Source organism: Schistocerca serialis, chromosome 3 (assembly GCF_023864345.2).
Source record: "Schistocerca serialis cubense isolate TAMUIC-IGC-003099 chromosome 3, iqSchSeri2.2, whole genome shotgun sequence".
NCBI classification, from domain to species: domain Eukaryota; kingdom Metazoa; phylum Arthropoda; class Insecta; order Orthoptera; family Acrididae; genus Schistocerca; species Schistocerca serialis.
This window is the reverse complement of record NC_064640.1, coordinates 308213073-308236615: the sequence shown is the minus strand read 5'-3', so window position 1 is coordinate 308236615 and position 23543 is coordinate 308213073. Positions and strand designations below refer to the sequence as shown.

Sequence of the window (23543 nt, the reverse complement as noted above, 5' to 3'; positions counted from 1 at the left end):
GGTTGAAATGAATGTAGGTTACAGGAGTTATTCAGAGATGAAGGTGCTTGCAAAGGATGAGTAGCATGAGGAGCTGCATCAAACCAGTCTTCAGATACAGCAACAACAACAGAAACAAAAACATTATGTAAATAGGTGTGATTATGTGAAATTTGTATCTCTTTACTTCTAATTCTTTAATGTTAAGTTGGAGAAATTCTGCTCAGCACTAACAATGCTCTGTTGTTTTGATGATTTTGAGACCTATTAACTAAAATCTCTTATGCCAGAAATGTAATTTAGCTTATAGTTTCATTTCAGTCTCTCTCCATGGCACATCTCTTAGTCTCACCATATAATTCTCATACACTTTTACTAGAATGTACTGGACTATGTATAGCTGTACATATACAATGTTCTAGGAAAGTTCATGTAGAATGTAAATACTTCTGGATTAAAGGACACCACTCACTGAAAAGCAGAAGCGTTTGGTTGCAGGAAGGAGGTACATGGCTCATGTTGCCTGTAGTTCAACCATGCCTAGACAGTCAATACCATGGTTCGATTGCATCCACATTGCTACTTTGTGCCAGGAAGGGCTCTCAACAAGGGAAGTGTCCAGGTGGTTAGGAGTGAACCAAAGCAATGTTGTTCGAACATGGAGGAGATATAAAGAGACAGGAACTGTCGCTGACATGCCTCGCTCAGGCAGCCCAAGGGCTATTACTGCAATGGATGACTGCTACCTATGGATTATGGCTCGGAGGAACCCTGACAGCAACGCCACCATGTTGAATAATGCTTTTCATGCAGCCACAGGACATCATGTTATGATTCAAACTGTGTGCAATAGGCTGCATGATGGGAAACTTCACTCCAGACATCAATGGTGAGGTCCATCTTCGCAACCACGACACCATGCAGTGCAGTACCGATGGGCCCAACAACATGCCGAATGGGCCATTCAGGATTGGTATCATGTTCTCGTCACCAATGAGTGTTGCATATTCCTTCAACCAGACAATCGTCGAAGACATGTTTGGAGGCAACCCAGTCAGGCTGAACGCCTTAGACACACTGAGCAGTGAGTGCAGCAAGGTGGAGGTTGCCTGCTGTTTTAGGGTGGCATTATGTGGGGCCAAATACTCCACTAGTGGACATGGAAGTCGCTGTAATGGCTGTACAATACATGAATCCCATCCTCCGATTGATAGTGCAACCATATCAGCAGTATACTGGCCAGGGATTCGTCTTCATGAATGACAATTCATGTACCATCGTGCAAATCTTGTGAATGACTTCCTTCAGAATAGCGACATGACTCTACTACAGTGGACAAGATGTTCTCCAGACATGAACCCTATCAAACATGCGTGGAACAGATTGAAAAAGGCTGTTTATGGACGATGTGACCTACCAACCACTCTGAGGGATCTACGTCGAATCGCCACTGAGGAGTGGGACAATCTGGACCAACAGTGCCTTGATGAACTTATGGATAGTATGCCATGATGAATACAGGCACGCATCAATGCAAGAGGAAGTGCTACTGGGTATTAGAGGTACTGGTGTGTACAGCAATCTGGACCAGCACCTCTGAAGGTCTTGCTGTATGGTGGTACAACATACAATATGTGGTTTTCATGAGCAATGAAAAGGGCGAAAATGATGTTTATATTGATCTGAAATGCAACAATGTACTGAAATCAAAACTTAGCAGCTATGTTCTAAGTATCTGAATGTTGGGAATAAATGTTAAGATACAGGTTCTGCATTATATTATGTGAATATGTGCTAGTAAATTGAGTCAGTTGAGGAGCTTTGGCGAAGGATACTTATTGTTACCGAACTCCACAATAATCTTACAAAAAAGACTGTGTAACAAATTAGTGTAAGATGATTCTTACCTCACAATCAGTACAGAAAATTTAAGGAGGTTGTCAACCATAACAATTTTCTAATGCACCAACAACAAATGAAATGTAAAAGGAAAACCTTCTGACAGCAGTAATAAACTCATGTGTGCCTTGCCTGAACAGTCTGCAAGTCTGATATATAAATGCAAATAATTCCCAAAACTAGCTTGTTGGTATCTGTTCCAAAATCAGGCATTAGTTTACACATTGTCAGCAAGAGCAGAAACTGTACTACATTAACAGCTACTATCAAGTCAACAGTTGACATGATGAACAACACAGTGACTAAACCAAGTCTAGCAAAGCATAAAATAAATAATGCATGTGTGATAAGAAAGTTCTATGCATTGCAAATGACATCTGGGATAGTTTCCCTCTTAAGTAACACATTTAAAAAATTACTTCATTGCTAATGCTATCAGTGTTTTTCCCTCTCTCCATTTTCTGATGGCAAATGAACTTGTAATTATGTGCAATCTTAAATGTCATAATGATAGGGCTAGTACTAATCACATAGTCTTCAAATTATAGAACATTTTTTCCTTCTTTTTGTAAATATCAGTTTCACTTTTAACTACCTAAAAAGTTTATCATCCACTTTTACTCAATTAATTACAGTATTCCTCTAGATTCTCTAGGTGCTAATGTGTGTGTGTGTGTGTGTGTGTGTGTGTGTGTGTGTGTGTGTGTGTGTGTGTGTGTGTGAGAGAGAGAGAGAGAGAATGTGTAATTGTAAAGGTGCTGATAATAGCAATGTTGAGTGTCCTAAACAAGCCACAGCATCAGCGATATTATCTTTTCATATCTTTTTTATTAAAATCTATATCTCTGCTAAATGAACAAATGTTCTACCCACAAAATCTAACAACAAAAATGATAAAAACTTCATGCAGATTTTTGATACCATTATATTTTTATTCGTGTACTTTTCCTATTTGGTTCATACTAATAATTTTTAACTGGTTAGGTTTTTTAGTGATATGTCTTCCTTTCTTCAGTTTAGAATTATGGCTTTACCATCCATGGTACATTTGAATTTGAAGCATCTAACTTGTCTTCATTTCTTTGTATACTGTTATGGTATTTGTGTGTTACGTCATTAACTGTTTTGGCTCTTCGACATTTTCCACTACTTTAAAATGTACATGTATTTTCAATCTGTTCTATGCTGTCAGTACAGCTTGTTTTCCCTTATTTCTTTTCTTTTCATTTCTTGCTAGATCGTTTCACAAGTTTCTTGTTTTTCTGCACAGTTGTGTTAACTGCCTAATACACAAAATTAATACTTATGAAATATCAGAAAAAGTATGTGATCAGTTTGAAGACTTCCTAGAAAAGAGAGTCCAGTATGAAAAAGGTCCCTTGGCAGTCCCCTTCAGAATTTTCTGATATTTCTATAATTACAAGCATACCTGTCCTGCAATGCGACTCATATTAATTTACTGACTGTCACTACAGCATTATGCAAATTGAGGTAGCTATATCAGCAGAATTTTTTAAACACACATTCATACTAACACATTTAAGCACAGGTATGAGATTTTCTTTTATTATGTGGTGGTCATTTTTAATACCCAGATATATTCAGCTCATCAAGGTGGGGCCTTCTTCAAAGTACAAGGTATGCATTTTGTAGATATAGCTCTTCCCAATTCATGCTTGTATTACATATTAATTAATTGTATTAATTAATCAGTTCATAAGTGTCATATATATAATTTACACTGTTGTTGACATCTAAATACAGTCATCATCAACTGAAATCAGACAATTACTGTAATATGTGATCAACAACTGGAGCAGAAAAACTGTTCAATGTTTCCATCCTTCACAGTGATGAAGTAACATTTTGAGAGAAGCCAATATGTTGTCATTAATGGGTAGGCCTCACTGGAAGTGAAAGTGGCATCTGGTGTACCTCATGGAACTGTGAAAGGGGCATTACTGTTCACAACAACATAAAAAACACAGTAGACTACATATTTACTTTCTGAGGCTGTTCATAGATGACACAACTGCATACATGTAGGTCATGCCAAAAACTGTCATGAAATACAGGAAAATTTGAAAGTGTTCAGCATTTCATGCAAGGCTGGCAGTTGATCCTTGACATAAATAATTCAAACATAATGCAATAAATAAAACTTTCAGCCTGTAGGGCCTTTGTCAAAAATAGACGACACACACACACACACACACAGTCTTTGCATTTGACAAAGGCCTTATGGGCCAAAAGTTTTATTTGTGACAGTTTTTTTTTTTTTTTTTTTTTTTTTTTTTTTTTGTTGTGCCTGTGTGCGACTCAGCATCTCAGCTATATGGTGAAAGGCAACTTTCCTTCTCATAATTTCGTTACATTCCATCCTGGATTTTCCATTGTTTGAACATAATGCAATGCCACAAATAGATGAAGAGCCAAAGATTGTATGACTACATAACAGATGGTCAGTTGCACAAATAACTTAACAACAGTCAAGTATCTTGTGGTGTCTGTACAGACTGCTTTAAAGTGGAATTAACACAAAACTCTCATCGTGGGGAAGGCTGAGTTTTCTTTTTTGTTTTTTTAAGGAATTCAATGAATGTGTAAATTACACAGAAAGGAGATCAAAAACCTTCATACCACTATGAGTCAAGAGACATATTACTTTCTGCAACTTATACTTTTGTGCAATGATCACAAGGATGAAACCTGAGAAGGGGTACAGACATTGTTTTTCCTTGTCACGCACAACCCATCAGAAGAAGAAGAAGAAGAAGAAGCAGAATGGATGGGGAGAGGGGGGGAGAAAATGTGAAAGAAATGATTCTGGCACACCATATAAACACTGCAACACAATGTACATTGTTGCTTGTGGAATGCACATGTAAATGAATTTTTCAGTTGTTGATAACCATAGCAATTCCTCTGATACTAGACTCTACAATGTTCCGATGCAAAGCTCAGCATCCCACTAACACTGGAGTCAACACATACTGAGCATTAGTTCTATTAGACAAGGATGCAGACAGGAACAGACCATGATCTTGTAGAAGGTATCTCCCAACATTTGTCAGAAGCAATTAAAAGAAACCACTGAAAATATAAAATAGGTTTTTGAAACTCTTTTCTTCTAGCTAACAGTCCAGTGTATTATGCTATGTTCACATCATTCCTACGAAATGATCGCCAGCAATGGAAAATGCATCTTATGAGGAAACAGACAAATACATAGCACCGTTGTTTGACATGTGAAATTGCACTCCATGCTGGAATAACTCTGTAATAGGACACACACACACACACACACACACACACACACACACACACACACACACACACAGGGTTTGCAGTAACTCACAAATCCCTGTCTGCGATTTAGAAAAAAAGCTAAAACATTTTACATACATCACTTGTGCTAACAAATCTGAAGTATTGTTCAGATATTTGGTGTCTACGCCAAGGAGATATCGGAAAGCGAGAAATGATTGTGGAACATAAATGCATTCTAAGGGCTACACGATTCTCCCCTTAAACATGCCATAATGCTAGAGCTGTCCAGTTTCCAACCTATTATTAGTTATGTAGAATGCAACGTTGTTATTATTCCAATGTAAGAAATATATTTCCAACGCATGACATACATTCTGCACGCAAGTTTTTCTACGATAAAGTACGGTGACAAACTGTAAGGTGATAAAACATCTACCTTGCATACCAAAGAAAACACCAGATTCTTTGTTAGACCAACACTACATAGGTTTCTAGAGATGTATGACGCCTGCTGTTTACAAAGTTCAACCCAGATTACGATTCAGATATTATAATATGTTCACATCAATCCTACAAAATGATCGTCGGAAGCCGAGAATGCATATGAAGAAACAGTGAGATCTTAGGAGGAAATAAACATCAGGCTCACTATAGGCACAGTCTAATTGCAGTTTATCACTATCGCTGCTAAGCTTCCTCTTGCACATACACTACTGGCCATTAAAATTGCTACACCAAGAAGAAATGCAGATAATAAACGGGTATTCATTGGCCAAATATATTATACTAGAACTGTCGTGTGATTACATTTTCACGCAATTTGGGTGCATAGATCCTGAGAAATCAGTACCCAGAACAACCACCTCTGGCCGTAATAACGGCCTTGATACGCCTGAGCATTGGGTCAAACAGAGCTTGCATGACGTGTACAGGTATAGCTGCCCATGCAGCTTCAACACGATACCACAGTCCATCAAGAGTAGTGACTGGCGTATTGTGATGAGCCATTTGCTCGGCCACCATTGATCAGACGTTTTCAATTGGTGAGAGATCTGGAGAATGTGCTGGCCAGGGCAGCAGTCGAACATTTTCTGTATCCAGAAAGGCCCGTACAGGACCTGCAACATGCAGTCGTGCAATTTCCTGCTGAAATGTAGGGTTTCGCAGGGACCGAATGAAGGGTAGAGCCACGGGTCGTAACACATCTGAAATGTAACGTCCACTGTTCAACGTGCCGTCAGTGAGAACAAGAGGTGACCGAGACGTGTAACCAATGGCACCCGCGATGTGGCAAAATACGGATGCGACCATCATGATGCTGTAAACAGAACCTGGATTCATCCGAAAAAAATGACATTTTGCCATTTGTGCACCCAGGTTCGTCGTTGAGTACACCATCGCAGGCGCTCCTGTCTGTGATGCAGTGTCAGGGGTAACCGCAGCCATGGTCTCCGATCTGATAGTCCATGTTGCTGCAAACGTCGTCGAACTGTTCGTGCAGATGGTTGTTGTCTTGCAAACGTCCCCATCTGTTGACTCAGGGATCGAGACGTGGCTGCACGATCCGTTACAGCCATGCGGATAAGATGCCTGTCATCTCAACTGCTAGTGATACGAGGCCATTGGGATCCAGCACGGCGTTCCGTATTACCCTCCTCAAACCACCGATTCCATATTCTGCTAACAATCATTGGGTCTCGACCAACGCGAGCACAAATATCGCGATATGATAAACCGTACTCGCTATAGGCTACAATCCGACCTTTATCAAAGTCGGAAACGTGACGGTACGCATTTCTCCTCCTTACACGTGGTATCACAACAAAGTTTCACCAGGCAACGCCGGTCAACTACTGTTTGTGTATGAAAAATCGGTTAGAAACTTTCCTCATGTCAGCACGTTGTAGGTGTCGCCACCGGCGCCAACCTTGTGTGAATGCTCTGAAAAGTTAATCAATTGCATATCACAGCATCTTCTTCCTGTCGGTTAAATTTCGTATCTGTAGCACGTCATCTTCGGGATGTAGCAATTTTAATGGCCAGTAGTGTTGGAGTTATGGTACGATTTGAGGCAGTACTGCTCATGTGCGGAATAATATTGCCATTTCGCCTTGACACGATGTCTCTAGAATTCCTCCTCTTCCCACTATTAACAAGCAATTTTATCGATTTCACTCAATACTACTGGTATTTTTGTTTCTAATTTGAAGTATTCTCAGTCAACTTCTGTAATTTTACGAGGTTTTCGCTATTTTACATATTTCACCGTTTCCCTCAATTTTCACGTATTTCATTTCAGTTTTACGTGATAATACCCAGTGTTCCTTCAAGTTTACCAATTTTATGTCATTTTTCATATTTTATCGATACTTTACCATTTGTATATGGTCATATTGCTAACATACGCATGTGTTGATTGATTTTCTATGAGAATATTTGCGCGTCTTATACACCAACGTACTAAAAGGTCCTAAGATTTCCCCTCTCCCTGAAGATCCACATGCATGCATTTTAGATAGGATAATCATGGAAAGTATAATAACAGTCGCTTCATATCTGTATGAGACCCCACGAGTGGTGCAGATGATGAATTTTTCGGAAAATCAAAGTCTGGAAACAATTCTATGTACTGCTACAACCCATCAGAGAGCCTGTCTGCAAACTCATGTAGTGCTGTACTTGACGGAAACAAAGTCTGGAAACAGTTCTACATGTCCATTTGACTTCCACTTCATCGTGTAAGGGTCTGCAACAGGGACTGACTTGTGTACAGAGTTGATTTCTATTGCTGCTCAGATCTTCTTCCATAAGTATTTGCTCTTATTGCTTACCCGGTGTGGTATATTATTTCTGTTTGTACCTTCCACTCTGATATGTACACACAACCCTGTAAGGCCACCTACAAACTATAGCTTTCAGGTATTTATTTTTATTACCCCAGAAATAAGTTATGCGTTAGTTAATAATGTGTCGACTGTACGTAACATCTTGCGCCATAAGAGTTTCCCTTCTCTATCTATAGAGTGCATCTCCTCATCTGCATCATTTATAGACAACCAATTAGCAAGTTATGTGTCCAAACCGCAATCATCCCCCACTGACAGCTTTACATACGTACACATATAGACTCCACATGCATATTACCAATTGCAATGTCTTGATTCCAACCACTTGTACGTTATTTTCGACAGTGCTACAGCTCTGCAAAAATCGAAATACTCTATGCAAAACGGTTCTGCAGTGGGTGTAAGCAGATTTAAATTCATCTAGCTAAAGAGCATAACATCTTTGATATAATTTATATCACCAATATTTGTAACAAGATTGTCCAGATTCTCCAGTAATAACAACCATCCAAAGTTTCCTACTGTGCCTGTCACATCTCCTTCTATACTGTACAGATGCACAACGATGGCTCATCATCATTCCATCATGCTATTTTTGATAGATGTCCATTGTATGGATGGAAAGATTCTTTGTGAGTAACATTCGTACGTGTGACATAGAACAGCACATTACTCAGCGGTGCAGTATAGCACTATACTCAAACACATCCAGTCACTTCCAAACACATACTCTACAGCTGCATTGCATTTGCCCTATTTTCTGTATGTCTGTGTCATGGATGGCTCGCATGACCCAGAATAGATCCGAGTTATCCTTTGATTGTGGATACCACCACGCTTTATATACAGAGCGATGATTGGATTCGGATCCACAGTATGATACCTACAGGATAGGGTTTGAGAGTGGATCCACCACATGTTTTACCTGGAACGGTGTCTAGAGATGGACCCACAGCGCACTACGTATGGTGTAGGGTTCGAAGTTGATTTCATAGTGCCTTATGTCTCGAGATGTGTTCTGTGTCCAAAGGAAGATCCACCAGCGGGAGGACTGGGTAATGGAAGCCATCTGCAACAGAGACATACAGAAATTAGAGAAAATGCACTGCAGCTGTAGAATATGTGGTTGGAAGTGACTGGATGCATTCGAGTACATTGCTAGACTATGCCGTGTGACTAAAATAGAGTATAAAAGGAGGTGTGACAGGTGCAGTGGGACACTTGGGATGGTTTTTATTACTGAAGAATCTAGAGAATCTTATTACAAATATTGGTAATATAAATTATATCGATGATGTTATACTTTTTACATGGATGAATTTAAATGTGCTTACACCCACTGTGGAACCACTTTGTGAAGAACATTTCGCTATCTGCAGAGCTGTAGCACAGTCGAAAATAACATACAATTGGTTGGAATCAAAACATTGTGATTGATAATATGCATACGTAGTCTCTATGTGTGTGTGGAGCTGTCAGCAGTGGATGTTTGTGGTCTGAATGCATAACTTACTAACTGGTCGTCTGTAAATGATGCTGTTGAGGAGACGCACTCTGTAGGTTGTTGTTGTGGTCTTCAGTCCTGAGACTAGTTTGATGCAGCTCTCCATGCTACTCTATCCTGTGCAAGCTTCTTCATCTCCCAGTACCTACTGCAACCTACATCCTTCTGAATCTGCTTAGTGTATTCATCTCTTGGTCTCCCTCTACGATTTTTACCCTCCACGGTGCCCTCCAATGCTAAATTTGTGATCGCTTGATGCCTCAAAACATGTCCTACCAACCGATCCCTTCTTCTAGTCAAGTTGCTCCACAAACTTCTCTTCTCCCCAATCCTATTCAATACCTCCTCATTAGTTACGTGATCTACCCACCTTATCTTCAGCATTCTTCTGTAGCACCACATTTCGAAAGCTTCTATTCTCTTCTTGTAGAAACTATTTATCGTCCATGTTTCACTTCCATACATGCCTACTCTCCATACAAATACTTTCAGAAATGACTTCCTGACACTTAAATCTATACTCGATGTTAACAAATTTCTCTTCTTCAGAAACGCTTTCCTTGCCATTGCCAGTCTACATTTTATATCCTCTCTACTTCGACCATCATCAGTTATTTTGCTCCCCAAATAGCAAAACTCCTTTACTACTTTAACTGTCGCATTTCCTAATCTAATTCCCTCAGCATCACCCGACTTAATTCGACTACATTCCATTATCCTCGTTTTGCTTTTGTTGATGTTCATCTTATATCCTCCTTTCAAGACGCTATCCATTCCGTTCAACTGCTCTTCCAAGTCCTTTGATGTCTCTGACAGAATTACAATGTCATCGGCGAACCTCAAAGTTTTTATTTCTTCTCCATGGACTTTAATACCTACTCCGAATTTTTCTTTTGTTTCCTTTACTGCTTGCTCAATATACAGATTGAATAACATCGGGGAGAGGCTGCAACCCTGTCTTACTCCCTTCCCAACAACTGCTCCCCTTTCATGTCCCTTGACTCTTATAACTGCCATCTGGTTTCTGTACAAATTGTAAATAGCCTTTCGCTCCCTGTATTTTACCCCTGCCACCTTCAGAATTTGAAAGAGAGTATTCCAGTCAACATTGTCAAAAGCTTTCTTTAAGTCTACAAATGCTAGAAACGTAGGTTTGCCTTTCCTTAATCTTTCTTCTAAGATAAGTCGTAAGGTCAGTATTGCCTCACGTGTTCCAGTATTTCTACGGAATCCAAACTGATCTTCCCCGAGGTCGGCTTCTACTAGTTTTTCCATAAGTCTGTAAAGAATTCGTGTTAGTATTTTGCAGCTGTGGCTTATTAAACTGACTGTTCGGTAATTTTCACATCTGTCAACACCTGCTTTCTTTGGGATTGGAATTATTATATTCTTCTCGAAGTCTGAGGGTATCTCGCCTGTTTCATACATCTTGCTCACCAGATGGTAGAGTTTTGTCAAGACTGGCTGTCCCAAGGCCGTCAGTAGTTCCAATGGAATGTTGTCTACTCCGGGGACCTTGTTTCGACTCAGGTCTTTCAGTGCTCTGTCAAACTCTTCACGTAGTATCGTATCTCCCATTTCATCTTCATCTACATCCTCTTCCATTTCTATAATATTGTCCTCAAGTACATCGCCCTTGTATAAACCCTCTATATACTCCTTCCACCTTTCTGCTTTCCCTTCTTTGCTTAGAACTGGGCTTCCATCTGAGCTCTTGATGTTCATACAAGTGGTTCTCTTATCTCCAAAGGTCTCTTTAACTTTCCTGAAGGCAGTATCTCTCTTACCCCTAGTGAGATAAGCATCTACATCCTTACATTTGTCCTCTAGCCATCCCTGCTTAGCCATTTTGCACTTTCTGTCGATCTCATTTTTGAGAAGTTTGTATTCCTTTTTGCCTGCTTCATTTACTGCATTTTTATATTTTCTCCTTTCATCAATTAAATTCAGTATTTCTTCTGTACCCAAGGGTTTCTACTAGCCCTCGTCTTTTTACCTATTTGATCCTCTGCTGCCTTCACTATTTGATCCCTCAAAGCTACTCATTCTTCTTCTACTGTATTTATTTCCCCCATTCCTGTCAATTGTTCCCTTATGCTCTCCCTGAAACTCTCTACAACCTCTGGTTTAGTCAGTTTATTCAGGTCCCATCTCCTTAAATTCCCACCTTTTTGCAGTTTCTTCAGTTTTAATCTACAGTTCATAACCAATAGATTGTGGTCAGAGTCCACATCTGCCCCTGGAAATGTCTTACCATTTAAAACCTTGTTCCTAAATCTCTGTCTTACCATTATATAATCTATCAGATAACTTTTAGTGTCTCCAGGGTTCTTCCATGTATACAACCTTCTTTCATGATTCTTAAACCAAGTGTTAGCTGTGATTAAGTTATGCTATGTGCAGAATTCCAACAGGCGGCTTCCTCTTTCATTTCTTAGCCCCAATCCATATTCACCTACTATGTTTCCTTCTCTCCCTTTTCCTACTCTTGAATTCCAGTCACCCATGACTATTAAATTTTCGTCTCCCTTCACTACCTGAATAATCTCTTTTATCTCATCATACATTTAATCAATTTCTTCGTCATCTGCAGAGCTAGTTGGCATGTAAACTTGTACTACTGTAGTAGGCATGGGCTTCGTGTCTATCTTGGCCACAATAATGCGTTCACTATGCTGTTTGTAGTTGCTTACCCGTACTCCTATTTTTTTATTCATTATTAAACCTACTCCTGCATTACCCCTATTAGATTTTGTATTTATAACCCTGTAGTCACCTGACCAGAAGTCTTGTTCCTCCTGCCACCGAACTTCACTAATTCCCACTATATCTAACTTTAACCTATCCATTTCCCTTTTTACATTTTCTAACCTACCTGCCCGAGTAAGTGATCTGACATTCCACGCTCCAATCCGTAGAACGCCAGTTTTCTTTCTCCTGATAACGACATCCTCTTGAGTAGTCCCCGCCCGGAGATCCGAATGGGGGACTATTTTACCTCCGGAACATTTTACCCAAGAGGACGCCATCATCATTTAATCATACAGTTAAGCTGCATGCCCTCGGGAAAAATTACGGCTGTAGTTTCCTCTTGATTTCAGCCGTTCGCAGTACCAGCACAGCAAGGCTGTTTTGGTTAATGTTACAAGGCCAGATCAGTCAATCATCCAGACTGTTGCCCTTGCAACTACTGAAAAGGCTGCTGCCCCTCTTCAGGAACCACACGTTTGTCTGGCCTCTCAACAGATACCCCTCAGTTGTGGTCGCACCTACGGTACGGCTATCTGTATCGCTGAGGCACGCAAGCCTCCCCACCAATGGCAAGGTCCATGGTTCATGGGGGGAGGTAGGTAGAGAAGGGAAACTCTTACGGCCCAAGATGTTACCTACAGTCAACACACTGTTAACTAGTGAACAACTTATTACTGGGGCAATAAAAATAAACACCCGAAAGCTATAGTTTGTAGATGGCCCGACAGGGTTATGGGTGGATATCAGAGTTGGAAGGTACTGTAATGGTGGCTTATGCCACCGAATGTATCAGGAAGACCAAATGCAGTGGGAAGACACCAAATGTAGTGGATGGTTGCCAGGAGGTTCCGTATTAAAACTCGGCGAGAACTTTCCAAATGATTTCTTTGTTTCCACTACAGTACCCCATTCACCTTGGTCTGCATTTCAGGGTCCCGCAATACTGAGGCCACCACCCCAGTGACCCAGTACAATGTGCTGCTGTGTGTCGGCTTAGCGGTCTTCTTCCCCGTTGACTCGTGCTTTGAATATCACACAAAACTAACTTTCCCTATCCTAAACGGTGGTGCCGCTACATTATTCCCCCCTTCGGAAAGACCCGGTCCCCAGGTCGTCCTTTAATTAACTCTTAAACTTGTTTGAATTGGCACTTATGACATACTTACTTACTATTAGAAAACTTAGACGTGGTCTAGTACTTCTAAGCACATGACAAGAGGGGAAAAACATAGAAAAATCCTTAATGGATGACCACGCTGCTGAATGCTCGTTCAACCCCTTACCTACGCCCTTGGTAACCAATCTACTGAGACTTGGACTACCCCTGGCTCCCTCTGGGAATCGGCTCTTCACCTGATCATAAAGCAAACAACACATAACAAAGTTAAGGCTGCGATGACGCTTGGCACAGAGGTGCTCAAAGTTATCGTTATTTGCCGTTGCCTTTCTCTATACTAGCGACATGTCGAACAAGCTGATCGTCTGATATGCGCCCCTCTTGCTCTAAAATGAATTGGTTTCTGGATCTCAACAGACCTGGCTCTGGAGTTTGATTTAACAAGGCCAGATTCTGCCTTGGCAAAAACTCTAAAGTGACTTCTGGCCAATACAGCCGTGGCTGCATAACATTCAACTGTGTGAGTCCTGAAATTGACGCTGGCAGATGGAAGGTTGGTCCTATTATGTTACACTTAGTTCCATCGATTAAAATTCCGCTCCCCTCGAGCTCTATATGTTTCGCTTCTGGAAATACTCCCTGCTCAAAACAACTTGCTACTACTACCAAATTCTCATAGGTGGAGGAAGATCCACTGCATCCTGACCCGTTGAAAGCTTAATTTTGGCTCCACGATGTCCCTTGGACAGTCTTTTCCTTTCCCCCTGGCTAAAAATGACTGCACCGTGCATGTGTCCAATATTTGTGGCTTCACAGATTTTCCTCCCACATTCACTATTTTTGATCCAAACCCAACACCGATTGTGTGACTACTTTCATCCTTAAATTTACGTTATATGAACTGGTGCAATAAACACGACTTTTTGCTGACCCAGCACTGTCGATAACTAAAAAATTAAACAGGAAATCGTACGACTCTGACATCGTTCAACACATATTTAATTTACTCCGACGCATTTATTTCTCCAGACCATCCTTTGGTTTCTCCTCCAACAACACTCCACATACGTCAGACGCTACACTTCCCTTTTCAGTGACCTGAGGAGAGGGATCACCATCACTCTTCCTCCCTCTTCAAAAGGACTGCTTCCCCTAGCATGCTCACAATACTCGAAAACACATATAAAATACAATGCCTAATTACTCTACGCCAACCCAATGATACACAACACGAAAACAAAACAAAAAAAAACTACAAATACTCTACTGCTTTCCAGATCGCAAAGCATACGGTACTTCATGCTGTATTCTATCTTAATGGTTGTCTCTGTGCATAGCACTTCTCTTCACTCTCTTTTTCTTCCTCTTTTCCTTCCTGTGACACGCCTGGAATCACATCCGGGCAACCCTTAAATGGCCGTAACCGCCCAGTATGTACTATCGTTGTTCTAGTTGGTAGCTGAAGCTTAACATTAACAGGAGATGTATTTTCAACAACTTGGTATGGCCCTTGATACCTCGTGAGGAACTTCTTTGTTACCCCTTGTTGCGTATAGGGGCAGGACAACATTACCTATTGCCCCACTCTATACTGCGGTAAACTTCCTTTCCGCTTTGCTGCGTCTTCCTGCCTTTCCAAAGCCTTTGTATTCGCCTTTTGTACCCGTTTCCAAACATCTCGAATTGTTCTCGCGAATTTACGTACCGATTCACTGGTCCTTCCTTTCTGTAGCCTCACTAAATCAAACGGCGACGTACACTACCTCATGTGGAGACAAACCGGTATTTGTATGGACTTTTGCATTGTATGCGCATACAACATGCTTCAAATACTCGTCCCACTGATGGTGATGAGAATCCACATAAAAACTCAGCACCTTCCCGATTGTTCTGTGTACCCGTTCTGTCCTCCCATTCGCCTGTGGATGCAACGTGCTCGCCCTCAACGTCTTTATGTTCAACAGTTTACATAGTTCCTTCATTAAACCCGACATGAACTTGGTCCCTTGGTCAGTAATTATTGTCTCTGGTACACCAAACTTCAAAATCCAGTTACTAACGCTTGCGCGACCACTGCTGCCTGTGGATTTGGCATAGCCACCGTCTCCACATACCTTGGAAAATGGTCTATTACTGTCAGCACGAGTCTGTTCCCCGATTGTGTTCGCCTAAAAGGTCCTAAGACATCGATCCCAAGCATAGAGAATGGACATGTCGCTTCTTGTAATCGCTGTAGCTGTATCTGTTTCCGACTCAAATCTGCTTTCTGCGCACATGGTATACAATTCTTTATATACTGATCCACATCTTCTTTCCTACCTCTCCACCAGTACCTCTCCGCCACTGTCGTATTCGTCGCTCTATACCCTCCATGACCAGATAACACGTGATAATGTGCTTCCTTTAAGACCTTATCTCTCAGCTTCGCTAGCACTACTACCCTTGGCCCTAACTTCGTTTCCTTGCACAGAAGACCGTCGTACATATTAAATTGTGGCTGTGTCCGATACAATTTACAATCGTTGTCAGCGTCCTGTAATTTTTGCCATACTGCTAGGTCATAACCTATGACTTCTACTTTTGTCACTTGCCTACTTAGTGCATCCACATTACCGTGCTTCTTCCCAGGCTTGTGCACCAACTCGTAGTCGAATTCACTAAGCCTCACAGCCCATCTAGCGAGTCTAGTGGACGGATCTTACAACTCTCAACAACCACTTCAATGCAGCATGATCTGTCACTACCCGAAATCTTCTCCCATATAAATAACATTTAAAATATGTGATTCCATAGATTACGCTAAGCATCTCCCTCTCTGTTGTTGAGTAATTCTTCTCTGCTGCATTCAACTGCCTAGACGCATAGGCTACAGGATGTACTTTCCCATCAATTTCCTGACTAAGAACACACCGTAATGCTTGATTCGATGCATCGCATGCTAGTATAAATTCCTTTTCAAAATCTGGAAACACAAAAAGCGGACTTTATGTTAACACTCCTTTCAGTTTGTCAAAGGCTTTCTGACACTCTTCTGTCCACTGAAATTTCACACCCTTCCGTAACAATCCCGTCAACAGCTGTGCTAAATCTGCAAAACCCTTCACGAACTTTCGATAGAAATTGCAAAGTCCGATGAATGACTGCACTTCCTTAACTGTTTTCGGTTCCCAAAAATCCCTTACAGCCTGTACCAACCTCGGATCTGTTCGCACTCCGTCCTTACTGATAATATGGCCCAAATATTTTACTTCTTCTAATGCGAAATGACACTTCTCCAGGCTCAATGTCAAACGAGCTGCTTTGAACCTCATAAAGACTTCCGTTAACCGCTGTGTATGTTGCCCCATACTACTTGAAAACACTATAATGTCACCCAGATAGACCAGACACTGCCATGGTTTCAAACCCCTCAAGACACTGTCTAGCAACCTCTTGAAACGTTGCCAGAACGTTCTGGTGTACTGGTGATGGCCTCCAGGTGTAGAGAAAGCAGTTTTAGATTAGATTAGATTAGATTTACTTCCATTCCAATTGATCCGTAGTGAGGAGGTCCTCCAGGATGTGGAACATGTCAGAAAAACAACAATACATGACAAATATATACAACTAAAACAAATAAGCTAATGTACCATTCCACAGGTCCCAAGTGGAATGATCGTCATTTTTTAATGAACACTAAGAGTCATTTTACAAAAACTAATGCACTGAATTTAAAATAAAAAAGTTTTTTATTTATTTATAAGGTAATAAACATGTAATACAACTACTGTAATACTTATTTACAATGAACACATTACTGCACTGAAATGGTGCAGAAGTTAGATTATACTTACACACACACACACACACACACACACACACACACACACACACACAAATTTTCAATGAACACATTACTGCACTGAAATTGTGCAGAAGTTATGTTGTACTTATATACAAATCAGTTGGTTTTACTAAGAAATTCATCAACAGAGTGGAAGGAATTGGCCACCAATAAATCCTTTAGGCTTCTCTTAAACTGAATTTCATTGGTTGTTAAGCTTTTTATGGCTGCTGGCAAGTTATTGAAAATGTGTGTTCCTGAATAATGCACACCTTTTTGTACAAGACTAAGTGATTTTAAATCCTTGTGAAGATTATTCTTATTTCTAGAATTGATTCCATGAATTGAGCTGTTGGTTTGAAAAAGTGATATATTTTTAATGACAAATTTCATTAAGGAATAAATATATTGGGAAGCAGTAGTTAGTATCCCTAGTTCCCTAAACAGGCTTCTGCAGGATGTTCTTGAGTTCACACCACATATAACTCTTACTGCACGTTTTTGTGCCCGGAAAACTTTAGCTTGGCTTGATGAATTACCCCAAAAAATAATCCCATATGACATTATGGAATGAAAGTAAGCATAGTATGCCAGCTTTTTCATTTTTATATCCCCTATGTCTGACAAAATTCGCATTGCAAACAGAGATTTGTTAAGACGCTTCAGCTGTTCTGTGGTGTGCTCCTCCCAGTTGAATTTATTATCAAGCTGTAATCCCAAGAATTTAACACTGTCCACTTCTTCTATCTTCTTGTCATCGTATGTTAGACATATACTCTTGGGACACCCCTTACAAGTTCTGAATTGCATGTAGTGTGTTTTTTCAAAATTTAGTGACAAAGTATTGGCTAGGAACCAGTGATTAATGTCCACAAATATTTTATTGGCTGATCTTTCTAAGACTACACTTGATTTGCTATTTATTGCAATGTTTGTATCATCGGCAAACAAAACAAACTTGGCATCTGGTAATGTTACTGATGAAAGGTCATTGATATACACAACAAAAAGTAAGGGCCCCAAAATGGAACCTTGTGGGACCCCACATGTAATTAGTTCCCAGTTGGATGATGCTTGATACATGTCTCTTTCCTAATAACACCCTTTGTTTCCTGCCAGAGATATAAGATTTGAACCATTTTGCAGCATTTCCTGTTACACTATAATATTCTAGTTTACTTAAAAGGATATTGTGATTTACACAGTCAAATGCCTTTGACAGATCACAAAATATACCAGTCGCCTGCAATTTTTTGTCTAATGAATTAAGCACATTTTCACTGTAAGTGTAGATAGTCTTCTCAATATCAGAACCTTTTAGAAATCCAAACTGTGACTTTGACAGTATGTTATTTGAGATAAGATGGTTATAAAGACGACTGTACATTACTTTTTCGAAAATTTTTGAGAATGCTGGCAACAGTGAAATTGGACGGAAATTTGATGCTATTTCTTTATCTCCCTTCTTAAACAGTGGCTTAACTTCAGCATATTTCAGCCATTCAGGAAATATTCCACTGATAAACGACTGGTTACACAGATAGCTTAATATGTTACTTAGCTCAGAATCACATTCTTTAATTAACTTTGTTGATATTTCATCATACCCACTAGATGTTTTTGATTTTAAAGATTTTATGATGGACATTATTTCTGTTGGGGTAGTGAGGGTCAAATTCATATTATGGAAGTTACTTGAAATGTATGGTCTAAGGTAATCCATAGCAGCATCTACCGAACCTGACAACCCCTGACGATCCTCTGGAGCCACCTCTAACTGATGATAACCACTTGTCAAATCCATCGTAGAAAACTAATGGCACTGTCCTAAGTGATCCTAAGTCTCAGATATGTTTGGAATGGGGTATGCGTAGGTTACTGTCTTATTATTGAGGTATCGTTAGTCACAACAGAACCTGTATTTCTTAGTTAGATCCGTAGACGTTTTAGGCACAATGACAATGCCCACTCTCCAGCAACTATTACTATGCTCTATAATACCGTCCGCAAGCTGCTGATCAATGAAATCCTCCACAAACGACTGCAAATACCTTGGTATTCTCTATGATTTACAGTAAACAGGTGCTTCATTCGCTGTTGGTATCCTATGTTGTACTAATGGAGTTGCTGGTAACGGCCCTTGTGGAAAAACAAATCCTTAAATTCCCACAATAATTCTTCCATATGCTCTCTTTCTCGTCCTTTCAGATAATTTTGACACGCAATGCAGTTCTATCGCCAGTTAGTGGTTGATCGCTTCGCCTACCTCCCGAACACCAGTCTTCGTCATCTGGCACGTCTAACTTTGCTACTAAAACTAATTTCCTCAAATTCGCGTCTACAGCGCTAAAATTATCGACGTTCACGGGAACTACTCGCCCGTCGTTCCCCTCCTGTATGCGTACAACACTACGTTTCACAAAACAACCCAGTGAACCCAAATCTTCATTAACCTCCAATGGTTCAGTAACACATACTGTAGCCGCAGGTAGATTCGACTCCACACTTACCCAAAGCGATTTCCCAGTGCCACTAGACACACACTCATGCGAATTAAGCCTGAATGCTAATGTACGAAGTTCAATTGGTTTGTTCATTACGTTGAACGCCCCTCGCGACAGCTCTGCATTGACAACAGTTTCCCCTAGCGGAAATAACATTCCACCAAGTTCCACAGTTCATTGTCCAAGGTCAATTTTGCCATGATGTTGATGCAAGAAATCTACTCCTAGGATCATGTCGTAGCCCTCACTTACCCATGGTACTACCTCCATGCAAGCATTAAATCGGACTTTCCCTATTCGAAAGTCAACTGTCACTGACCCCAGAGGTGTGACCTCCTCATCCCCCACTCCACGCAACCTATAACGTGGTGGGTCTAGCTTCCTTCGTCCCCTTATATTTTTAGTAGTCACTGACACTAGCGCCCCTGTGTCCAACAAAATCTTAAACGTTTTAGTTCCTATGGATCCAACCACTGAACATTCCACCGCCGCATACGTATTCGTAGCATTGAAATTTAACGGGAGCCCTTTACGTGGGTCTTGGGTCCCCTCTGTCGTTTAACGATTGTCCACCTCCCCTGTCTCCACTTCTCCATCCTGCACGCTGTTGATTTCCACCTCTTCCTCTATTCCTTGGCGACTGGGTACGTTGCCTCTGCACATGTCCCGTACGACCACACTTCAAACATTTCACACTTGCCGTAAACACTGTTTGCCTCTCGCGTGCCCCTGTTGCCACGTCTATTTCCTCAGATTGAATTGCCAGCTGAATGGCCAAATACAAATCTTTCGGAGTCCCTTCACGCACTTTCCGTGACATATGCGCCGGTAACCCTCTCAAAAATACATCAATTGCTCTTTGCTCAGCCTCCTGCAACAGAACGCTATTCACTTCATCGCTCTGACCCAACTCTTAAGTATACTCATTAATTTCCCTTATCCTGTCCGCAAATTTCTCCACTGTCTCCCCCTGTCTCTTAGTAATTGTACTTACCCTCTCCCTAAAGTACCGAGCGCTATTTTGTTTCTTGTATTTTTGTAAAAGCCCTTTCTTGAACTGTTTAAACTGTCCTGCCTTCCTTAAGGTCTCAGAACACCTTACATATGTTTTCGCTTCACCTGTTAGTCTAATCTTGGCTATATGTAACAACTGCTCGTCAGACCAACCATTCATCACCACTGAAGTCTCCAAGTCCTCCACAAACGAACGCACATCCTCAGATGCCTTGCCAGAAAACAGAATAATCAAACTTGCCGCGGCTGCATCAATCTCCTTCACCCTAGGCATAAACGACTGATCAGATGCGGTTTCCCGCTCACTTCTAGATGTTAATTCATTTCTCAACTGCGTATTGTCTGCTGTCAACTGTGCTACTTTTTCCAACAAAATCCGCGCCGCTTGTGGTTCCGACACACCTTGCCTCCTTGACTCTGCCAGTAGGTTGCTTTCGTTCCCAGTTAGTCCCGAAACAAATCGATTAAGTACAAGAATAATCTGACTTCCTACAGCTCCATATCGTCATACTCAGTATCATCATTCATAAACATATACAAAAGTAATAAAATGCCACCAAACAAAAATCTTACTGCCTCAAATACACTAACACTTACTGTGACAACAAAAAATACTATGCCCACGAAAACACGTACAATGTGGCTTGCCAGGAACCATACTCGAAAAAACAAAAAAGAAAAAAAAACGTCCAACCTCAAACAGAACAATTTTGGCAGCACTCACCACATCTTGTGACCATAATGCAGGTGGTGGGCTCGAACGTCATACTGGACAGACGACGTCCGCTATTATGACACTAAATGTAATGGCTGATTGCCAGGAGGTGCCGACAGCCGGCTCAGCAGTCTTCTTCCCCATTGATTCAGCGCTGCTCCGCCGGGAGCTGTAGGCCGGCCCCGCTGCTGCTTCTTCCTCGCTGGCGTAGCTGAGAACGCGGCGGCAATGACCACCCGCGATCTGGCGTCCGAATCTGCTGCCCTTGCCTCGGGAAGTGTCCAGCGTGTGTCGGGAGCCGAGACGACTGCCCGCAGTAGTGAGCTGAAGGGTGGCCCGCCTGGCTTGCTGCGGATCCCGCGTCGGTCTCAGAGAGTCGAACCAACGACCCGGCGTGGACTGGGACGCTGGCGCCCCATCTGTTGCTGTATGTAGCCCGGTGGTGAGATACGCCCCGCCGTCCAGGAGAGCTGCCACACTTGAATGAATCTCGTTAGAAAATGGCACTTATTTATACTTGGCTGTACGCCATTGCTTTACCAAGAGGGCCGCTTTGCATCACGTATGCATAACACTTAGGTTGGCCAGTGGCCCTCTTCTGCTTGTGACTTGCGCCATGGAAATTGCTGTGTGCGCCCTCTCCGGCAGTTCTAGGCCCCTGTGGCCTCTATTTGCCTTCGCAACTGCTGGTATGCGTCACTTACTGCAATCTGGCTAGCACCTGCCTGTAACTCGTGCTCCAAATATCGCACAAAACTAACTTTCCTTATCCTAAGCGGTGTTGCCGCTGCAGTACAAACAGAAATATCGAAGCACATCTAGTAACCACTAAGAGCAAATACTTACGGAAAAAAAATCCGAGCAGCAATAGAAATCAACTCTGTACACATGCCAAATCCTTGTTGGAGACCCCTACATGATAGGGTGGTAGTCAAATGAACATGTAGAACTGTGTCCAGACTTAAGACTCTGTCAAGTGCAGCACTACATGAGTCTGCAGACAGGCTCTCTGATGGGTCATAGCAGTACACACAATTGTTTCCAGACTTTGATTTTCTAATACATCCACCATCTGCACCACTCATTGAATCTCTTATAGGTATGAAGTGACTGTTATTATACTTTTCATGATCATCCTGTCCAAAATGCATGCATGTGCATCTTCAAGGAGAGGGGAAATCATAGGACTGTTTAGTAGGTTGGCATATAAGACGCTCAAATATTTTCATAGAAAATCAATGAACACGTGGGTATGTTAGCAATAAGAGCGTATACAAATGGCAAGGTGTCAAGAAAATATGAAAAATGACATAAAATTGGTAAAATTGAGGGAATGCCTGGTATTATCACATAAAACTGAAGTAAATACATGAACATTGAGGGAAATACAATGAAGTATGTAAAATAGTGAAAACCTCGTAAAATTACGGAAGTTGAGTGGGCATACTTCAAATTAGAAAAAAATTACCAGTAATATTGAGTGAAATCGATAATATTACATGTTTTGGAGGAGGAGAGTGAACTGATGCTGCATATAGGCCTAAATACCTTAATAGTGGAAAGAGAAGGAATTCTAGAGACAACAATATTGTCTCACACATGAGCAACACAGCCTCACATCGGACCATGACTTCTATGTGCAAGAGGGAGGCTAGCAGGAACGGTGGTAAACTGCATGATATATATTTCCTCGTAAGATCTCACTGTTTCTTTGTATGCATTTTCGGCTATCAACAGTCATTTTATAGGGTGGTTGTGAACATATCATAATTTCCGAACCATAACTGAGCTTGAACTCCCTAAACAGTAGGCATCATACAACTTCAGAAACCTATGTAGTGTTTGTGTAACAAAGAATCCGGTGTTTTCTTTGGTATTCAAGGTAGATGTTTTATCACCTTACAGTTTGTCACCGTACTTTATCGTAGAAAAACTTGCGTGTAGAATGTATGTCATGCGCTGGAAATATATTTCTTACATTGGAATATTAACAACGTAGCATTCTACATGACTAATGATTGGTTGGAAACTGGACAGCTCTAGCATTATGGTATGTTTAAGGGGAGAATCATGTAGCCCTTGGAATGCATTTATGTTCAACAATCATTTCTCTCTTTCCGA

General features: G+C 41.1%; 1 protein-coding gene across 1 annotated transcript in view; it reads left to right on the top strand.

Annotated features, from left to right (window-relative positions):
• The window catches only part of LOC126470103 (uncharacterized), a 109176-nt gene that overhangs the window by 74389 nt on the left and 11244 nt on the right, over window positions 1–23543 (top strand). The window lies entirely within an intron of this gene.